This window comes from Hippocampus comes, unplaced genomic scaffold (genome assembly GCF_001891065.2).
Source record: "Hippocampus comes isolate QL1 unplaced genomic scaffold, H_comes_QL1_v1.1 scaffold151, whole genome shotgun sequence".
Classification (NCBI taxonomy): Eukaryota; Metazoa; Chordata; class Actinopteri; order Syngnathiformes; family Syngnathidae; genus Hippocampus; species Hippocampus comes.
In genome coordinates, this window is record NW_017805591.1 from 1,195,465 (window position 1) to 1,218,402 (window position 22,938).

Consider the following 22,938-nt stretch of genomic DNA (forward strand, 5'->3'; position numbering starts at 1 on the left):
AAGCTTTTCCAGACAACGAGCGGTTTGTGTTCATTTATAGCTCCTGATTGCATTCTTTACTCTATCCATTTCTATGCTTCACATGGCTTTAGCTCGAAACTACTCCATCACCATTGAAGTATCATGTTAAAAAGTGTTTACCATGGATATGATATTAAGGGGCAAATTTTGACATAGCTTTTCGCCCAACAATTACCGTATGCAATATGCTGCAGTATTAAGTCTCATTGCATGCACTTCACTCTAAAAACTGCTGGGTTAAAAATAACAAATTTTAACCCAAATATCAGTCTCTTTTGTTTGCTAGTTGTGTGGTTTTTTTTTAATACCACATTTATTTTGATAATTTTTATATATTTATTTGAGATGAAGTATTTTATGACTTTTCAAAAAAAATATTAAATAGCAAACAAACAATAAAACATTTGAAAAAGATTACGATTCAGTAAAGCAAAATAGTGTGTGTGTGTATTATATATATATATATATATATATATATATAAATCATAAAACATTTTAAACATTTGCTCCATGTACAGCACTTTGTATACAGTGATGGCTGTTTCCAAGTGCTCTATAAACACAGTGGAGTTGAGTAAAAGATTACCATACACTGAAACTAAGTAGGCAGCAGGCGTAAACATACTGTATGAAAATCTAAATGAACAATTCGAGAACTTTTTCAACAATTAAAAATCATTTCTTTGTAAGAGAGGGATTTAAAACGGTGATTTTTTTTTTTTTTGTACTGCGTTATATTGGAGTATGCAAGGTCACGGCAGATTTCAATGATAAAAGGATGTCAATAAAACAAAGCCAACAACCAACCAAAAGGAAAAAAATCCCTTAATTTAGTATTCATAACATCAAATCCAACCAAAAACCTTTGAAGGTTAAGTCTAGGTCAAAGTGCTCTCCTTTCAGCTTGAACACACTGAAGAATAATTCGTAGACAAGAACAAGCTCCCACCTAACCCATTAAAAAAAAAAAAAAAAAGAAAAAAAAAGGAGAGAGAGCCTAACCTTCAGGTCAGGCAGCAGACAGCAAAAACAGAATCCACCATCCTACCTTTGCTTGTCATGTCAACTGAGATAATAAGGGCTTCGACTGGGGGCATGACATTTACACATTTTGATACAAGAGTGGGGCCACTGAGCGTCCCTGTCAAGTGCCAAAGAATAGAAATACAGTATTTGAATAGCCTTGAATCCAACACTGCTATGCTCCTCAGACAATAGGTGCAGCACTAATCCCCCTTCATGGGCTCTGCATCCCCTGTCATGGCCACTGGTGAAGCATGCTGAGATGCTGCCTTGGCGACTGACACGTCAACAAAGACGGCGTCCCTGGCCTCTGCTGGGGCTACTTGCTCTGCACTGCCGTGCGTGGAATCTGCATTAGGAGGGAAGAAAAGCCGAGAGCAACCTGTTAAACAAAAAGCTGCCAGGGTGCTGGGACCCCTGGTAAGAAGCTCGGTGTGGCCACCCATCAAATGTGCTGAGCCAGGCCGACAGCGCATCCCTCGCCCACCCCTTGGTAGCCCACCCCTATCTGCCTGGTGTCTTTGGGTTGGAACCGCTCTTGTGTCCACCGCTCGGGCGGATCTGACAGCTGTTAGCATGGAGGCTTTTTCGCTCAAGACATCTCTCCATCCACAAACAATAACCCCCGCGGCCCTCGCCGAGCTTGAGAGCCGACCCTTAAAAGACAAGGTGGGGAAAATGAGCTGACAGTGTCACTCGTACGCCACTCGCATTTCACACTTCGCAGACACACCATGACAGATCTTTTTCACCCCAAGACAATGGAGCCAACCAATAAATGACACCGATTGGTATTATATCTTTTGCGCTAAATAAGTCAAACACCACGTGGATGTGGTTCATTGGGAAATTAGTCGCTAGAGGTCAGCGGAATGTGAGAAACGGGTGATGCTCTCGCTGATGGCCGTGACATCACACGGCATGCTTTGCAGGTTGGAACAGAAATTTGTATATGTTCTTTTAATCAATATACATACACAGGTATGCATATTTATGTCAAAACTGGTTGAACTATCACGTTTTCCAATATCCTGCAGGCCTGATAATTGTTTTTTTTATTTTATATATATATATATATATATATATATATATACATACTGTATACACACATACATACATACATGCAAGATGAGTTTCTGATACAGGATAATATATAGCATGTAAAGTAAATAAATTTTTTTGGAATGAATATTAGAATTAAATATGATAAAAAAATTATCGTGCGTATGGGTGTGTGTGTGTTTGTGTTTGTGTGTGCGTGTGTGTATACACAGAAAGGGTTCTGCATACCTCCAGGATTGGGCCGAAAGTTAGAATAAAAAAAATAAAAAATACATTCGATTAAACCTATTAAACTGCATCAAGAAACTATCATGTCTTTCAAACACAAAGGCATGATATGTTTCCCCACACTCATATGAATTTGAATAAATGCATCGAGAGCAACACATTGACATGCCTTGGAACAGTTGAGGGTGACATTCAGCTCACAAGACAGACGCACACACAAGCACGCCTGCAAACTCGCACATACACAAAGAGACAAGCAAACCTATCGTATTTACCACACAGTCGATGCATGCAGACTTAAGAACACATTGAACCTCCTCTCGGATGTACATCCCTGTCAGCAGAGCTATACTGCCCGTTTACCTTGCCCCAGGACATTCACGGGACAGCCAATCTGCCGTCTCCCGCATCTCCAAAGACATGTCGCCCTGTTTATCTCCTAATTGACTCTCAGAGGAAGGCTGAGATTGACAGTGATGCTTCCCACTTCACTTAAGTCCTTTTTAGCCAAGCAAGCCAGTGCGGAGTCACCTGTTAATAATACATCGCGGCCTACTTATTCCATTGATAAGCACCACTTCACCTCTGGAAAATACAGCAGAAGAGAGACGTTAGATGCCAGTCACTTTTGAGAAGACTTTTACTTGTTCAGAAATACTTTTAGTAAAAAAAAATAAATAAATAAATAAACAAGTCAGAGTTGTATTTGTTTCTCCGAAAGTCTGGACAAATGATTCGGTGACCATTTTGTCCAGCGTCTCAACACAATTAGGAGAAGCTCCTGCTGCTGACAGAAGTGTTGAGATAACATGTAATGTAAGGTTTATCATGCCTTGACAGATTGGGAAGACAGAGCGGGATTGTCATAACATCCCTAAACAGGAGCGACGCAGTTGATTGAGACTAATTGACAGCAGGAGAGGTAAAACTTCAGGGTGATGTGTTTAATTTTTTTCCTCCCCTGCCATTTACTTGTCATCACCTGACAGGAAGCAACGCTCCTTATTGCCGATGCACGCTGTTCACCTGACACCTCCTCCAAGCTAACGCTATAGCGGCGGTAGAGGACGAGCCAAAAGGGCATCAGGTGAGAGTGCGAGCTGGGCTGGCCCTTGTCCTCGTCTGTCGGAGATTATTTCGCGGGTCACGACTGGCGCGCCGGTGGTTTGTCACGCGCCGCTTGCCGTAATGTCACCGAGACCACCCTTGCAGAACTCGGTCCAGCTGGGGGCCGTCACGCCGCCTCGTCACATCTCAACTAAGCAGTCCGTGACTTTTAAAACACCCTCACGAGTGTGCGAGATGCTAATTTAGCAAGGGTAACGCAGAAGGGAAAGTGTGTTCTGAAAGACGCAAACAAATCACTCTTTCGAATAAAGCGACAGTCCGGGTAAGGCAGAATATTGCAAGGGCTCTTCTCTGTGATTCTGGAGTTTGTACGTGGATGATAAACGAAATAAATAAAAATCACGGCAATAGCGCTGAGACCGTTTGTGGTTGCTGTCCTCAAAATCCTGCAGCCTTGTGAGCATGCGACGTGACAATCAGAAGTTATCAGCTGCATTAGTTATCCATTGAGACCCTTAGATGTGACCGTCAGGGGCCTACAAGGCACAGATTAAAAAAAAAAAAAACTCTTGTGAGCAAGCTTGTTTGAATTGTGCTCACCTTCAAACATGCCCAAAGAGAGAAGAGTCACTTGGGGGAGATAAAAGGTTGTCTGCAAGCTGAGCAATTTGTATTTCCTTTTTTCATCCCGAAGACATCACTTCTTGGGAAAATTCTCATCGCTGCCCAAAGTACTTCTCCTCATTATGCTTTAAAGATCTGTCCTTCTCTCTTTTTGTGGTGTCCTCTTTGATTACATAAGTACAGATGCAAATTTGAAACACCCAAGTATTACTTGCCTTGTGGAAAGTGGGACTGGAGGAAATGGAGGCCTTCTACATAGAACGCATAAAATTAGTTTTTGCAGTTGCATTGTTACATCTGCCAGTGGATGACGATAGTGTGTGTGCCCTTGTGTGTAAGGTGTTGGTAATTTCGCTCTCATCTTCAGTCTGCTAATTAACAGGGCAGCATAACGAATGCACATGATCAGCTGCCTGCCTCTATAGGACATGTATGACTTACTACGTGCCTTTTTGTGGGGTTTTGGTCATGCCCAAAGTACTTTAGAGGCTCGATTCTCAAATGGAATCAAGTTGGTGGAATTTTATTATTTCATATTGTTTGCCCTACAGATAATGACAATTTTCCAGGTGCACAGTTCTTTACTCACCTATATAGCCTCGTCTATATAGTGTTTGTATATAGTGTCTATTTTCAGAAATTCACATTTATCTGTGTGTCAGTCAATGGAATACCCTCCAATGGATACTGTAGAGTACAAAGTACAATACCGCAGTGCCCTGACCCAAGACACAGCAATAGAGTGTTTATTTTCAGAATAACTAGCCATGTTACAATGAGGTCTCAATGAGGAATCTGCTTGACCAGCCATGGGTCACACACTTTGTATCGAAATGACAAGCGTAGAACTTTGGGTGACCAGGTGGTATCTGCTTTTGTCAATGTCAACCCAGGTAAGTACTGTAAATTACAAAAGAGATGTATGCATTACTTGAACTGGGACAAATACTTCATCAGACATTGAGTACCGGTAATCTCATTGCTTCAGCAAAATTGAATGTTTCTGATTCTGAATGAAATTTTTGTTTCAAAACTGTGCTCCAGTGTACAAAGCAAGGGCCATAAAAGAAACGCTTGCATGAATTTGCTGCGGGAGAGCTACAGCAATCATTTTTGGCATATACCACAACAGAAATGATGAGCCAGGTTCTACCTCAAGTTCAACATAAATTAAAAATTCCAAAGGCTATGCTCCAAAATCTTGTTGAATGTCTTCTCAGACCTCATTAACAACAGCTTTATTGGCCAGGTGTCCCAAGACCGTTTTTTTTTTTTGTTTGTTTTTTTTGCACATGATGTGCACTACATTAGCCTGTTTATGAAATAAAGGTCCCCTTAGCTTCTTCATATGGTTCTCTGTAGTCTGCCTTTGGTGCACTTAATCGCACAGAGGAGTCGTCTTGTCTAAGCAGAGCCTACTGTACATCACACAGCACTCTCTCCTCATACAAACTGCCTCTCTCTCTCTCTCTCTCTCTCTCTCTCTCTCTCTCTCTCTCTCTCTCTCCCTCTCCCTCTCCCTCTGCCATTAATCCATCCCTCCATCTGGAATACCTGATTTGGCTGAGAGCTTTTACACTTCCCTTCACTGCCTCCGCCTTATTCCTGAGACTCGCGAACCGCAATGTGCTGATTTGAAAACACATGCACACAATGGAAGAATTATCCAATTACACTCGCTACAAGAAGATCTAAAAGCCCGGGCCAAGCCACAATGCTTTTCTGTCTAATAGCACATCGGATGTGTCTCATTGATATCCTATTTCGAGGCTCGTGTAGCATACAGCAGGTTGCTATGTCACCTGCTGTATGGTGTCACAATATAACCAACATAAAACTCCAGGAAGCCTATTTAATTTAGAAATGGGGGTTGGATAGGTGGGTTTTCTACATTAAAATAATTCTGCACCGTTGCATCTACAGAGAGCATCTTCTAATCATGAGCATTTTATTGTGCAGCAAAATAAATGTATCACAAAAAAAAAAAAAAAAAAAGCAGCCAAGCAAACTTGGGTTACTGATATTTACAAAGTTCAGAATAATAACAATGCTAATGTCAATAAAAACACAATAATGTCCCAACCTGATTATGCAGCCTGTATGGGGAATAGAAAATTAAATTTGATATTTGAGAACTTGCCTCTGTCTGTATTGTATTACACATAGGCGGGGTGGGGGAGGCGGCCTGAAATGCAATAAACATGACAACAAATTTAAAATGCATATTAACCCAGGATAAGGTAGGGATTGCACTTTTTTTTTTTTCCTGAAGTAATTACGAGGTTTTCTTCATTTGTGTCATTAGTCAAAATGACAGCTGCTCCCCGCAGGCCGGACTATTCTTCTCTTGCGCTCGGCCGACAGGGAAGGAATAATAATAAATGTTTACAACACTCAGGTAACAGAGTAAATATTGGACTCATCAATTATGGGGGTAAGGGACCCAGCCATCAAATCCCAAGTTTATTGTTACTGTTGGGGCAACATAAAACCTGACAGTGGCTGGTGGTCACACAATATGCCCTCGCAAGGGAAAGCTGCGCGCGCGCGCACACGCACACGCACACACACACACACACACACACACACACACACACACACACACACACACACACAGATATACAAGCTGAACAGCTTTCTGTTGTTGAGTTATCTCATCTATGTCAAGAAAGAAAGAAAAGAAGCTTCTTAATATGATGTTGGGCGAAGCTTAGATGGACGCTGAGAGCGACAAAACTTTTGAATGAGACTGTTGTCACCAAGGGTAAATTCTGCTCGACAATTGTAGGAGAAGCACCAGAGAAAATGTGAAAAACTTTCTATATAAAAATAAATAAATAAATAAAATAAGGTTGGGTTCTTTTGTCGAGGAAAGTGTGATTCTTTGTTGTTATAAATGTGGCAAAGAAAACTGTGTTGAATTACTTCTCTTCCTTGCTAGAAGGGAAATCACAACACTGAAAAGAATAAAAATGTTTCGCAAATGAAGTCATACAATTTCAACAATAACGTTCTAATAATGGGAAAACGTTGTTATATGACGACAATGAGGCAAACATTTCGATAAAAAGCAACAAACTTCAAATTGTAAAAAAAAAAAAAAGTCTAATCATGAGAACAATGTTTTTCACATAACAGTATAATACAAAAATTATGGAAAAGGGCCAAGAACATATTGTGAGGTTTTGGTAAAATACATTCCAAAAAAAATTAAAAATTAAACAATGTTTTTCCTATAACATTAGCTCATATAGTACATTACTGGTACTATATAAAATATTTCCTTTTCATCCGTATTGACATTTTTTATGTATTTTTGACAAATGTATCCTTGAGTGTGGCCCAGGGATCACCAACGTGATACCCGCGGCCGGGTAGCCCCCAAAGACCACATGAGTAGCTCGGGGGCCAGTTCGAAACGCAGCTTACCATTGATTAGACCTTGTGATTTTTGTGAATAGAACAGAAGTGAACATATAAAAATGTAAAAATTGGCAGAGATTTATTGAAACATGCTCTTGCATATTATAGTTATTTGTTTCCGAATCATTGTGAGAAATCATCAACCTGATCAGTCTGTTTACATAAAATGAATATTACTATTAATAATAAAACATTCTTAAAGGTGATTTGACCAATTTTGTTATTTCAAAAGCGTGTATCAAACTGGTAGGCTTGGCGTAAAAAGTAACTCTCAGTTTGAAAGAGGTTGGTGAACCCCGGTGGGGACTTACTTCCAATTCTTTATTTGTTGACAGCGCATTTTGGCCAGAAAAACTAGTTGCAAGAAACGGGAATTAATCATGTGTCTCATTTCCCCTAAACTCCCTCATTACAACACTGCATGATTGCTGAGTTGGTTTTGGAAGCAGCTGGTTATTGGGACCAGATGAACACACTTACAGGTGTTTCCTTTCTCTGTGGTCATATTAAAAGCTTCCAATATGAAAAGAACCTGCAGGTGCTTACAGACTGATGGAAATGATATCTGTACATGTTCTGTTCAGATTTTTTATTTTACTTTTTGCAAGCCAAACACAACGAACAGATTTCATTTTGCAGCCTCAGCGTCCCCTGAGAAACAGTTTTTGGCGACTGAAAGCTGAAGGGAGCCGAGAGCGGAGCAGGTGGCGGCAGTATGTAAAGCTTATGAGTGAGCTCCACCGTTACAGCTGTGATCAGAGTTGAGTCGTGACACACAGCTGACTACAAGGAGAGGTGGGGGGGTCATTAACATATATTTATGAACAAGTACGTTTATACACACACACACGCACACACGCACACACACACACACACACACACCAAATACAGTAAACCCTATTGTATTGTAAGGAAAATAAGCCCTTCCCAAACTATGCTTTATGAGGGGGGGGGGCACAGTGTGGAGTGTGGAAAAAAAAACACCTCAGCTTGCTGCAAAACACTATGATAACAAAAGAAAACAAACCTAAAAAATATTCGCAACCATTTGCAAACACGCATAGGTGCCTTGTGTTGACCCCAGTAGACCGTACTGTGATAAAGGAAGGGCAGGGGGAGTTCAAAAGGCGTTGAGTTGGAGAAGAAATGTACGTAATGCAGCTTTTGTTTATATACAGTTTGTGTAAGGCCGTGGCCTTCATTCCCACTCAGCTCTCGACCCATTGTCACTGCTGTCTGATGACTGGTGACTTGAGCACGTTGCCCGTGGAGTCGACCTTGGGGAATTTGGATCCAGAAGCAAAAGTGCATGGGATGAGAGGGGTGTATTTGACAGCGATAGGGGCCTAGCATCTTGTCTGCTTACCATCCAGGAATTTAGAGCCAATGCCAAGGAAGATCACGATTGTTTTGGGTCATGACAACGCTAATGTTTTGATCTGCTTTAATTCTCTCTGAAATTTGTGGTCAATTCTCACCAAGGCAAAGTTAAAACTTCTCCACCTTTTGACATGGCGTTCCAACCCAGTGAGAATAAAACATAAAAATATCAAATACCATACATTAACAATGGCAAAAGGTAACTTTTTAACATTTTTCTTTCTCACTTGGCTGTAGAATTAATGAAGATTATATGAAGTTTGACAATTTGGACATTGAATAATGACATTGGTCACTGAGCCAGGCAGAACGTGCAAAGGTTTTGTTGATCATTGTGAGAAGAAGAAGTTCAATCAGCTTGTTTAGCAGAGAACATAGATTAGCAAGATGGATCGATGGGAGCGAAATCCACACTGAAGTAACTTGACTAGCACGCCGGCTTGCTTCCCCCTCTTCGTTTCTATGCTCTATACACAGCAGCCGCTGCGCCAGCTATTGAACCTTGTGGGTTTGTGTGTGTTGGCGAAAATGGTCTGAACGTCGACTCCCTTATGCTTAGCAAGTCTTCTCTCGAGTAAGTAAGTGGCACAGTGTCGCCAAAACTGAATAAAAATGTCAAGAAAATACAATGACAATAGAAGGGGGCGCGTAACCGAAGCAGCCACCCGTGCCGGCGCCATCTTGACCATGTGTTAAGTAACCAACCGTGCTTGGATTTGCATACGAATTTTGATTTCACATCTTTGTAAAACAACAACAAGAAAAACTCTCCAATAAAGTGGCAGATGAATCGTATAAATAAATAAATGGCTAAAAAAAGTTGGAAAGATATCCAGGTTCGGGCACTCAGTTGCATACTAAATAAATACACCCGTTGAATTCGCAACCCACATATAAATAAATAACACAAAATTGGAGAATCAATTTGAGCAACATATTGAACGGCCATCATCACGCCATATTACAATTGGTGCTGCAGCTGCGCCTCAATCATGGAGTGTGCAAGCCTGCCAAAGAGTGGGAACTCACTTTCACCCACACACACTCACACACGTATTGCACAGCAAACTAATAAATCGCCCTAACAGACTTTGGCAACGCTGTGATCCACCGCAACCACATCCCTCTTTCCAACAAATAGTCAAACTCCTAATTTGGCGGGATTTAGCAATGAAAATAGTAACTTCCCCCTCAAGCGGCCAGCAAGCAAGGCGGTGGGAAGTGAAGGCGAAGCTTCTGGTAAGGCCAAGAAAGCGATTTGCGATGGGTGGGAGTGGGTTCAGTAAGTGTCGGGATGATGTCACATGTGTACAAGTGCACACATGAATGGGATCTCGGCTGCAGCTTTGAGACCAGATGACTCTGTGGTTGCATGCCAGCTGTAAGGATTAACATGCAAAAAGTTGAATGCAAGACCTTCTGTGTGACCACTTTCTTTACTCAAGTGCTTCTGCATGCGGATGTTTCATACCAAAAGGTCAGTCATTTGTCATTATCGTATATACGGTTAAAAAATTGTGAATTTCTCCATTGTGAGATAAATAAAGGTTCTTATCTTATCTTATATACGTTAAAACACTTTGTGACCTGTTCATGAAAGCACAATGATAATATTGCAGGGAGACAAAAGTTGCTGAGACCTCAGCATATCTTGCAAGACTTTTGCTGAGTGAGCTCATCTCATTATTCCCCAAGTGTTGTTGATGCAACCAGGCAAGAGCACACGCAATATTTTTATCCTTGGTCAATCAGCCTTACGTGCCAAATTCGGCATGCTTTTATTTTTCCAATCGACACAAATTGTTGTTATTGTTAAAATGTAAAACGTGTGCTACACACTTACATTGTGAGCTAATTTATATATTTATTATTATTATTATTATTATTTTTTTTAATTTGGTCAAAGTCTTGACTTGTAAAATTGATGACTTTATTTTGTCTTTGCAAGGCATCCTTGTTCAAAACTGAATACAAATTAATATTACATACATTATAATTGCGTATGAATTTTTTTCCCCCTTTCTTTTTATTTTACACAAACATACAGGCATTGCTTTTAGTCCATTCAGTATGGCTGGGTAGGGTGTCCGTGCTCAGTGAAATGTATCCGCTAAATTGCTAGTGGCCTCAAACTGAAAAATTGAGCAAAAACAAAAACAAAAACAAAACAAAAAAGAGGTCATTGAATCACTCCACTATTCTTTCAGCATTGACAGTCTCTGAAAGCCAGCATTGAGGAGGTCCATTCTCTTGAGACTTCAGTTTTGACAGACTCGTTAGAGAGCACACACACACACACACCCTTAGTCTATATGTTACATTTATATCCCCTCAACTCAGCAGTGCCGATAACAACTTAACACACTCGTGTCAAATGTCAAGCGATAGAACTAGAGGGAGGGATTACATTAAGGCTGACTGTGTGTCTTGAAAAATGGAATTCAAAAGCTTGAACAGACTTCCACGTACACCCTCGCACGTTATTCTTTTCTTTAAGTGACAGCTGGCTCAGTAACACCACCAGAAGCTTGGGAGCCGCCATAAGAACCAGACCTCATGGGTGCCATCAACGATCACGTCTAATAAGTTTATCATTAATTGTAGCCTTTGGGGACTTTTGCTCTTGAATTAATTAGTCTTCAACAACTCAGGGCTCAGCGAAAATGAGAAAGCGCGGTTTACTTAGTGGGCTGCCTGTATTTTTTTTTCCCCCCCCACCCCAAACTTGACATCTATGGCTCAGAATCATCAATCTGCCAATTGGCTTGCCGTTGTAAAAGTCCCCAGAGTACACAGTGGCACTGCAGGCAGTGTTATCTGCAGAAGTAGCCCTGCACAGTAGCTTTTGATTAAATATGAAAAACTCCATCTACAAACAGAGAGAGGTGAAAATAGAAAGGAGGTCTTTTCACATACAGTACAGTATACGCAGTATATGTTGGTTTTCCTGCAATGGAAGCAAGTATAAATGAATGAATTACGGGACTGAAAAGCCCACGAAATGGGTTGTCGATGGACAGATGTACTTATGTGTGCATGGGAATGGACAGACATCTGCATTATGTCTATTATGCTTAACCAATGGACAGACGGATAATTATATTATGTGTGGATGTGACTGAACTTTTAGATGCTTAAATTATGCGTTAATGTTCAGAGGAAGAAGTTGATATCACGTGTATGAGAATGGTTAGACATTTGTTTGCATTTTGTGTGTATCAGTGAATGCAGACGCAAATGTTTGCAATGTGTGCGTACGTGAATGGAGCGAAAATTAAGCGATGTGACTAATGTGATATCGTCTGAAAATGATTTCAGTTTTATTGTTAACTTTTAAAAGCAACAGCCTTTGACCAAAGTGCTGTATTGAAATTAAATACTCTGTGATGAAAAAGAAAGACTTCAGCCAACGTTAACTGATGACGTTGTTAAATACAGCATCATACGGCAGTTTGATTTTGGTTGTTTTGATGCTTATCAGTTCGCTGGAAAGTTGCACACTGTAAGTGCCATTCAAAAGTTTGGATGAAGGATGACCAAAAGGAAAGGAAATATGCAAACTCTCCAAAATAATCTCCTGCCTGCCGACTGAGACGAACGGTAACTGCCCATTTTGCCAGCCATCGGTTATTTTCCAAGAAATCATTTTCTTCTTGTCTTGCTTATGACTTGTCCTATTTTCTAAGGCATCACATAAACAACAACTCCCAGTCAATCATATCGGGAAAAAAAAGCACACTTGTGGCTAACATTAAACACAAATGATATCGGAATCATTATATCACAATTACCTTTCCCACCCCATCCCCACTGATGGTCTTTTGTATTCCTTTGTGTACAACAGTCCACTCAATTCTGGAAGTTGCTTTAAATGAATTATACATCCCAACGCCCCCACCCAGTCCAAAGGAACAATGCAATATTGTGTGGAGGATGGCGATCTTTTAAACAGAATTGAAACATAATCTTTATCTTGGCAGAGGACAAATAGACAGAGCTCAAAGAGAAAGACGGGGGCAACAAAGTGTACAAACTTTACCACAATGACTTCGCTGGCCCTCAGTCTCAATTTATGATTCATTTGTCAAGAGCTCTTAGTTTTTCCTTTCTTTTTTTGTAATTGGCGTGATGATGATTTGCTTGGAAATATAGCTGCTGCTGAACCCCATAAAGAGAGTCAAATGACAGATCTTAACCACAGACTTACTGTAGCCTGATATTGAAGGGCATTCAATATTGTTTTTGTTCACAATGTTAAGTCAGCAAACACTTTCTTACGCTGTGAAGCAAGCAGAAAATTGAAAGTTTTATTTATTTTTTTCATGGGAATGTTTTTTGCGGGTGGCCCGGTGGGCCAGTGGTTAGCGTGTCGACCTCAAAGTGCAGAGGTTGTGGGTTCGATCCCGTCTCCGGCCTTCCTGTGTGGAGTTTGCATATTCTCCCCGGCCCTGTGTGAGTTGTGAGTTTTCTCCGGGTACTCTGGTTCCCTCCCACATTCCAAAAACATACATGGCAGGCTGATTGAACACTCAAAATTGTCCCAAGGTGTGAGTGAGAGCGCATATGGTTGTTCGTCTCTGTGTGCCCTGCGATTGGCTGGCAACCGGTTCAGGGTGTCCCCCGCCTGCTACCCGAAGAGAGCTGGGATGGTTAGTTGGGAGTCTGGGTAACACGGAGAGTCTATCTTAGCAAACACTACAGTAGCAGCACAACTGCAAAGGCATTGTAAGACTGAATTATTGTCAGAGGTCCAGAAATTTTACACTTCCAGAGTTGGAAGAAATATAGAAAGCCAAATGTATTACAAGAGCAGCAGTGAGGTGATAAACAACAACAACAACATGTGGCATAGGAAAACCAACTTTTTAACAGAATTAATCGACATTGCCGAACAATGTAATGTTTATGGAACAGATGTTCTCTTCATAGAAAATCTGTATGAGTTTATTAAACAGGGAATGTTGACATTTTGTCTCAAAGTTTAGACATACTGACTTCCTGAGCTAGAGCTACGAGTCCTGCCATCTATCCTAACATGTAAAAATAGCAGCGGCATTAACGGTTGGTTAAAGAAGAGAATTACATCAGTGGAAAAGAGGGAAAGTCAAGCGACTCATCGTGCATGTGGAAGTTTCCATCCACACATCTCTTTGGCAAAACCACTCGGGGAGATTGCCTGCTGAATCCGTGCTCAGTCAACTTTGGATCGACAGTCACGTACGTCCTTTAAAAACCAGCACGCCAAACATGGTTAGCAGCTTTCCTTCAGCTGCTGTCTATCAATGTCATACTGGATCAACAAGGCAGAACCCGTTCTGACTCTCTGCTCCTCTGCTGCATGTCTGCGAGCCTTCCATTGCTACCTCTTCCACCTTGCACTCTGTTTCAGTTTTGTCGAGGCCATGTTGGGAACTCGGATGCAGCTCAAGGTTGATTTATATGTTTGCGTTTGTGGTTGTTGGTTTTAGAGTCATGCACTCTAAGTTGATTGTGACACGCTTTTTGTTTCTTTTTCAATGCCCCGGGTCCTGATAGATAGACATCTTGGGACTTTTTCATGTACAGATTGATCCAAACCTCTCACATCACCAGTGGGCCCAGTCATGCACCATAGCTTCTTCTGTGCCTGGCCAGAAACATGTAACTATAAATTCTCCCTGAGGTTCTCTATCCATCATCAACAGATGTCTCCCAGAGTTCTTTTAACTTTGATTGTTGGAACAAAATGTATCACTAGCCTTACGGACAACATATCCCAAAGAAATGGTAAGAAATTAAGCCGTGGTTGGTGGTTGCTGCTTTTTAGAAACAGCAGGATTTTTAGTTGTACTGTACATATATTGTAGGTACTGTATGTTTATTACACAGTATATCTGTATTTTTCAAGGGTTCCGAGGAGATTAGTTGAGCCTAACCTCAATGTCGAAAACTCAACTTCAAGTACTAGCTGAGCAATTTCAAACATGAACACTCCAAAGCCCTAAATTTAATATCATTTTAATGCTTGTTATCGAGCAAGTTTTATGAAGAGAAGAATGTATGTGATGATTTTACGGCATGATGAAAAACACTCGCTCCACAAAATATTGAATGTGTGCCATATTCAAGTCGAGTACCACATTCATTCTTTTTCATGTCCTGAGAGAGGAGCTTTTCTTCTTCAAAAGTTTCAATCTATCACAGCCCCCCCACTGTGCCTAAACAAACCAAAAATGTGTGAAGCGATGTAATCTCAGAGGTGTCACTACTGAAGTATTTAATGTGGCAGATATACAACAAAAACTTTGGAGAAAATCAGTGCAGGCGGGACTGTGACAGCCAGAAAGAAGGCTAAAATGAACCCATATTGCACACTTTCAAGGCAGCGCTGTCAATGTAACAAACGGAGACGGGCAAAACACAAATGCGCCTGCCAATTATGTGTCTCCGAAAAAAATGATGTTATGTATTTACATGACTGTATGAGAACAAGCAGTTTGAAGAGCTGCTCATATTCACCTCATTTAGGACGTTACTTTCCCCCGATATACACACACTACTTCATTTTCTGGCATGAAAATGTGATTTCTCCACCCCCACCTCAACCCCCACACCCTTCTATCTAATCATAATTTGAGCCACAGCGGAATGCAAAACAATAAAAAATCTAATTAAAAGATAGCTCAAGCCATTAGCTTCTCTCTATAAGTTTTAAATGTGAACACTAAATCTGGGAAAGAAAATGCAAATGGCTGCAAAAATAAAACAGAACCCAAATTAATTTGTTTACGCTAAGTACGCATCCAATTCTTTTAAACAATAAACTGGCTCGCTCTACTGCCAATTTTATGCATTCCTAGTATAGCAAAAGCCCACAACACTTTAAAGCATGGCGTGATAGTTTTGCTTCGTAAAAACGTTCAACAACAAATGCAAATATAATCTACAAAGCAAATGGTCTAATGAGATTAGGACATGTCCGGAATAATAGAATGGCGACTCTGCTCCATTTTGTGACAGACTGTGGAGCTGAGCCACATCGCATTCAACAATTAAACACTTATGAGTGAACTCTTGATTTGCAAACTAACCCTGACATGTTTGTATTTTATCATCCATCCAAAATCACGACACAACGATGAGAATTTTTCAGGCTAACAAATTAAAAAGGAGACAAAAAAAAAAACCCCACAGATGCATTGCCATAATATTTGTCCGAGAGGCACAAAATGAACAGTTAGATAACTGATATAATTTTAGGTTCACTAAGAGCAGTACAAACAAAGATTTTTTTTTTTGCCTAATTGATTTGAATGAATATTTGGAAATTAGTTTCACACTGAAATCCTCTCACTGCTGTCAGTGGCCAAATTTTGCACGATTGTGGATTTAAGCAGAGCACACATGTCATGGTTCAGGTACATTTTTGAGTTACCTGTATATATCACGTCAGCTTCAGTGATGGCGCTCCACAGCCCCTAAGATAAACACAATAATGTATTTTTAGAATGCATCATAAGATCAAAAAATGGCTTGCCCTGGAATCAAAATCAAAACGTTTTTTTTTTTTAACCTCCCAAAAAGTCATTCACTACACAACACATAACAGCACATCAACTCTACTTATTGTCCACTTCGCTGTAAATATCCACAGTGGTGTCACTGTATAAACAGTTTTTACGGACATTGAGGATTTGGGATTCACACTTGTGCGCTGACATAGAAACCCCATTTTGCTCTCTGTGATAACATGAGGAGCCAAATGCTCCTATCAAAGGTGAAATTGGCAGCAGGGAATAAAAAGGCCCATCATTTTGACCCCGCACCCCCACCATTTCCCACTTTGCACTCTCAGTTTCACTCGGAGCACAACTCCCATAAAATATTGGCTTCATCATCACCAAGGACGACAGGCCAATATGTTAGATGCCACTCTCCAGAGAAAAGCACCGGTGCCTCAACAACCCATAACAATACTCTCCAAAAACACTAAAATCTGATGGGAATTCATTTTAGACGTGAGAGCATGCTCTCTTCAACTCTCTATTACACTTTCACATTAAATTGCAGCCTGAGTGTCAGATGAGTTTGCAGTCGTCTCTTGATGGTAAGGCAATGTGCACAAAAGGACTTTGTATACAAGAGGGAAATTTCAGAAAAGTAAATTGACTGTGGCGCCACAATTTGTAGACATGTACTATCATTTAATGCAATAATTGTGTAACTACCGATTATATTAATAATTGATTCCCGTACTTTTCGGACGCTGAGACACTACTTTTTTTCCCACAATTTGACCCCTGCGGCATATAATGTGACCCGATTTATTTTTGAAGCTGCCAATAGATTTACCCATAGTATCGTCACAAGTGACCAATGAAATTACCGAAAATGTCACAGGGGATCAGTGTAACGATCTGAGTTTGCCTTAAAACGGATTATTCATCACTCATTTGCAGTTGCAGTGTGCACACGTGAGGGCGGAGGCTGGCTGCCTCAGATAGAAATGCGGAATTTTGCATGTGTTGCAGTGCATGGCTGTGTACTGTAGGAGCACTTGAGAGCGAAAAGAAAAATCTTGAAGGGTGTCGAATAAGAATAGGGAACGAGTGCCATAAATACAGCCATCTTGGCAACGCGATGCCCGTCCCTCTGCTGTATTGATATCGACTCCCAACATTGCTGGCAACGGACGACAAGCCTGAAATAATGACAGACTGATAACCCAAAGATGTATTTTCAGTTAGTTTCCATTTTTTACAAGGATATTTGTGTTTATTTTATTTCGTTCAAGAAACAGTATTTTTTTTTCAATTTAGTTTCCGTACTAGTTTTCATTAACTAGAATGACATTGATTATCATTATCTAAATCAGAGGAAATCCCTGAATGCTTTCCAACTTGGGATGTTTGGAAAGATAACATGAAATGAACGTGCCTCAAGTGTCACAGAAGAAATTAGCAACCCGACCCAGCTCCAACATCTCCACTGAATGAGACTTTGTGGCGAAGTTATCCTTCTAACCATTCTGAGCTGAAAGCCTCGTACACACGCCCTTTACATTGACAGCAACGTGACAGCATGCTACTTTTAAATTCCATTGCAACTGTCAGTAGCTAACGTCAGAACTGAAAGAGCAGTCACGTGATGCGACTACAAAACACGCTCCTTTCTCCCCATCTTTTGAAGGACTTCCATAAGATGGCCGTGTCACCTTTGTGGGACAAAATGACAAAGTGAAATATTTTCATTGACAAGGAAGGATATACTATAGGTGCACAGAGAAGCACATGTAGTTGGTAATGGTATGTTACATACTATGCCATGAGGAGGGGTCACAATGGGAGTAGAGCAGCTCACCGTAAACATACTCCTCCCACAAGAATGCCCGGGGTATGTAATCATTTTTAAGGAGCAAGGCATAAATTCACTGGTGGCCAGAGTGCCCATAGCTAGGCCTGGACAAAACAAGGCACTGTGAATTCATAAATAATATACCTCGTGGCTTCAGCTTTCCTTTCAGCACGGCGACAGTGTTGTGCGCTGGCTGGCTTTAAAGAGAAAGAAAGCAAAGCAAATAAAAGATGAATAAAGAGGGATAAAAGACCCAACATATTCCCTTGCACAACTACATCATTAACTTGAAGGGAAGTAAACAAGGGGATGAACCTCAAGTCCTTCTCCGGCATACCGCAACACAACACAATTTACAGCACAAAGGAGTTGGATCAAAGGTTTGCTCAGGTCGTCAACGTGTCAGGACCAATAATGACCAATGTTCTTCTAGTTGTTTCAGGTTTCACTTATTAATGGTTCAGTTAATAGGTAAATCAGGGGGCACAAAACAACTGCCAACCGTTGTTTGCTCTGATTGTTTGCCACTCTAATAATTCCAAATGACAAATCCCAGTTGATGCAAGGCTTCCTGTGATGTGCTTAAGCATTTGAACAATGAGCGTCCATCTGTGGGAATTCTCTCATTAGCACGTTTGCTTTCACAGAGACGGCAAGAATGTAACATGATATGCTGCAGACTGGAATACGGGGAGTGTGACCTTTGTCTGGACAAGAAGGATGAAACATTATCCAACAAGAAAGTAGCACCGAGTCCTTTGCAGGATTTAAAACGAGGCACCGGCGCCACAATGCAAACATCAAATGAAACAAAGGAGGATAACTGTAATGATTGAAGGTGAACCAGGTGCAGTAAAGTACAGAGAATATCTACACCGGCTGTCGCCAATTCGGTAGACCACTACAGACAATTTCAAATGCAGTATCAGCTGTTCATTTATTCAGGCCAGAAGTCACAACCCTTTACATTACCATAATATATCTTAAGCAAACCGGTTGCGTGTGGACTGAAGTATGGGCTTTTGGCTTTAAGATGTTTGACAAAATTCTGGCATTCATCATTCAGCATTTTTTTGCAGAGCAGCTCCATGTTCAGGGATTCACCGTTACAATAACCAACACGTGAACATCATTTTCTGTATACTTCTGAGCCTCACATTTTCTTTTGAATTCTGTTTTCAGAAAACCTTCTGTTCAAAACAATTTCCAAGCACGGCATCCCGTGAAGACCCCGTACAAGATGAAGTTGGTGATATACGCAACTTCCCATGCCGATATGATATTCATGCTTTCGTTACCTGAGCACGCACTGATCTGCCCCATGTCATCTTTTGTGAAGAAAAATGTTTACTAAATGCAAGTGTGTGCCTTTCATGTTGTCTACTATTAAAAAGGGCAGGCCTCACACATCACCATGCTGACATATTTACGTACGCCTCTCGGAAAAGCAGAGTTTTGCTCGCTCTCTTCCATCTCCTCCCGGAGGAGACTTTTGACTTCCACAGCAACGCCGTTTCCTGATGCGCTTTCAGAGAGTTCCAGTGAGCCATCGGGCCTATGTTCAAAATCACACTGTCTCTTCCAGACAGCCTGGACCGAATCGAACATGGATGAAAACACAAAACTACATGCCAGGAAACACTAGTTACATAAACTATCAGTCTGAAAACTTGCGCGAGGCTTCCCGAGTAAAATGTGAGACAGATGCGATATAGTTTGTGTGCAAATGCCAAACTGATATGACGTACTTCTTAAATTGTTGACACTGGGAGTGTAAACGGTGTGTTGGATACGTTTATTAATTTGACATGCTTATTAATGTGTTCATAGTTTGCAGTGTGGTGTAGAGCTACGTGGTGCGCAATGTTTTTCAATCAACTCAACTTTATTTGTCAAGCTCTCAAACAACCAGAGCGGCAGTGCTGTGCTTTTCATCGTAAAAAACAACGAGAGTTCAAAGAACAAATTCATAACGTAAAAACAGTTAACCCAATAAAGCACTAAAACAATGCTGAGTCACTAGTTACATAAACTATCAGTCTGAAAACTTGCGCGAGGCTTCCCGAGTAAAATGTGAGACAGATGCGATATAGTTTGTGTGCAAATGCCAAACTGATATGACGTACTTCTTAAATTGTTGACACTGGGAGTGTAAACGGTGTGTTGGATACGTTTATTAATTTGACATGCTTATTAATGTGTTCATAGTTTGCAGTGTGGTGTAGAGCTACGTGGTGCGCAATGTTTTTCAATCAACTCAACTTTATTTGTCAAGCTCTCAAACAACCAGAGCGGCAGTGCTGTGCTTTTCATCGTAAAAAACAACGAGAGTTCAAAGAACAAATTCATAACGTAAAAACAGTTAACCCAATAAAGCACTAAAACAATGTTGAGTCACATACTGAGAAAGCCAAAGAATAAAAATGTGTTTCAAGATGAGTTTGAAAAAAAAAATCAACAGTGAAGGTGCTTGCCTATCGTTTAACGGGCGGCCATTCCAAAGGGAGGAACCCGCAACGGGAAATGATTGGTCCCTTTTGAGGCTCAGCTAACTCCTCGTTACCTCCAGTAGCATTTGGTCCACTGGCCTGCGGCACCCAGCAGCTACGCAGAGGTGGAGGAGCTCAGAAAGGTAAGGTGGCGTGAGACCATTTAAAATGAACTCGAAAATGTTCACGGATTCTGTATCCATAATTTGAGTGATGTGTTCCTGCTTCTACAGGTTCTGTTTAGGAAGTGCATTTTGAGTGCAACTGGAGACACTTGAGGGAACACTAACTGACTCTTTAATCATGCGCTTACCATTTTTAGCTAAATGAGATGCTGCTCAGGTAAGCTGTAGCGTGGTTCTAAACCGTACATAATGCAAACTGCTGAATGAGCAAATCTTCCCACTATCAATCAAAAGTTAATAGTATGCTCCTAAAACTATGTATTTATTTATTCATTTATTGGGGGGGTGATTGGATTCTGTGTCCATAATTTGAGTGATGTGTTCCCGCTTTTACAGGTTCCATTTAGGAGGTGCATTTTGAGTGCAACTGGAGACACTTGAGGGAAGACTGACTGACTTTTTAATCATGCACTGACCATTTTTAGCTAAATGAGAAGCTGCTCAGGTAAGCTGTAGTGTGGTTCTAAACCGTACATAATGCAAACTGCTGAATGAGCAAATCTTCCCACTATCAATCAAAAGTTAATAGTATGCTCCTTCGCCTATGTATTTATTTATTCATTTATTGGGGGGGTGATCAATATCCCATCCCATGATAATACTTGGATGATTCCTACCTCCCAGTGCTGCTATGAATCAGTTATTCTTTCAGAAAATGAAGGTTCTGTGCTAGTTTATTTTTAGTGAAAAGTTAATAGTATGCTCCTAAAACTATGTATTTATTTATTCATTTATTGGGGGGGTGATCAATATCCCATCCCATGATGATATTTGGATGATTCCTACCTCCCAGTGCTGCGATGAATCAGCTATTCTTTCATAAAATGGAGGTTCTGTGCTAGTTTATTTTTATCGTTCAAGCAAGATTTTTTTTTTCTTTTCAAGTCTCTGGGTTAAACCATTGCTATGTATTGCTTTGTGATAGTTTAAAAATGATTAGGATGTACATCATACATGTATCGACTGACTGACTTTTTAATCATGCACTGACCATTTTTAGCTAAATGAGAAGCTGCTCAGGTAAGCTGTAGTGTGGTTCTAAACCGTACATAATGCAAACTGCTGAATGAGCAAATCTTCCCACTATCAATCAAAAGTTAATAGTATGCTCCTTCGCCTATGTATTTATTTATTCATTTATTGGGGGGGTGATCAATATCCCATCCCATGATAATACTTGGATGATTCCTACCTCCCAGTGCTGCTATGAATCAGTTATTCTTTCAGAAAATGAAGGTTCTGTGCTAGTTTATTTTTAGTGTTCAAGCAAGATTTTTTTTTCTTTTCAAGTCTCTGGGTTAAATTATTGCTATGTATTGCTTTGTGATATTTTAAAAATGATTAGGATGTACATCATACATGTATCGATTATGACTTTGGAATATTTTCTTTTGTTCACACATTAATGCGAGGTTGGGCAAATACAGATCGAGTCACATTTAAATAAGCCCTAATAGTAGACACATGTGCAACAGCCTCCTTGTCTCAATTGTCCTATTGGGATAGAAGAACACTGTTTTCATCATCTGGCATAGAGTATTTACTTTCCTCCCCACAGAGAGGAGAGCTCTTCTGTAGCCAAGTAAAGACAGTAGTGCCACTAAGATATGCTGAACAAATGGCAGTCATCGTAACAGAAAAGGCCACAATTTCAAATGAAATTACAGAAGATCTTGTGATGTGAAATTTAGCCGCATCCATCTGCTAAAGTTGTCCCTTTTTGATGCGTAGCGTATGTATTCTTATAATGAGACCATATTGTAATAGATGCACACCGCAGGCACCCGTTTCCCCATTTGGCGAACATTTTCTTTGTCTGTCATGATTCTTCAACTCCAATGCATTCTCTTGCGATGTTGATTTTTGTTTATGCGTGAGTCGTGTGATCCTGCTCTGCCGTCGTGCAAACTGCTCCAAGATTTTGTTTTTAATTGGCGATTTAGAGCGACTGGCCACAAAAGTATGACTACTTTCGCAACCTAATAAATTATATCCAACACCAAAAAAACTGTATGAACCAAAGGACTTATGCACACATTTCAACATGTATTTCGTTCAGGTTAATATCCTGAAAAGCATAAATGAACATCAATTTAATCATA

The 22,938-nt window shown here is 40.5% G+C and overlaps 1 long non-coding RNA gene across 1 annotated transcript in view; it reads right to left on the minus strand.

Moving 5' to 3' along the window:
• Positions 1–523: 523 nt before the first annotated feature.
• Positions 524–22,938, minus strand: part of LOC109522040 (uncharacterized) — a 104,551-nt gene continuing 82,136 nt past the window's right edge. The window contains exons 3-4 of the long non-coding RNA XR_002169489.1: positions 16,244–16,286; positions 524–1,393 (exon numbers count right to left, since the gene is read on the minus strand). This is a non-coding gene — a long non-coding RNA (uncharacterized LOC109522040). The remainder of the gene's footprint in view (positions 1,394–16,243; positions 16,287–22,938) is intronic.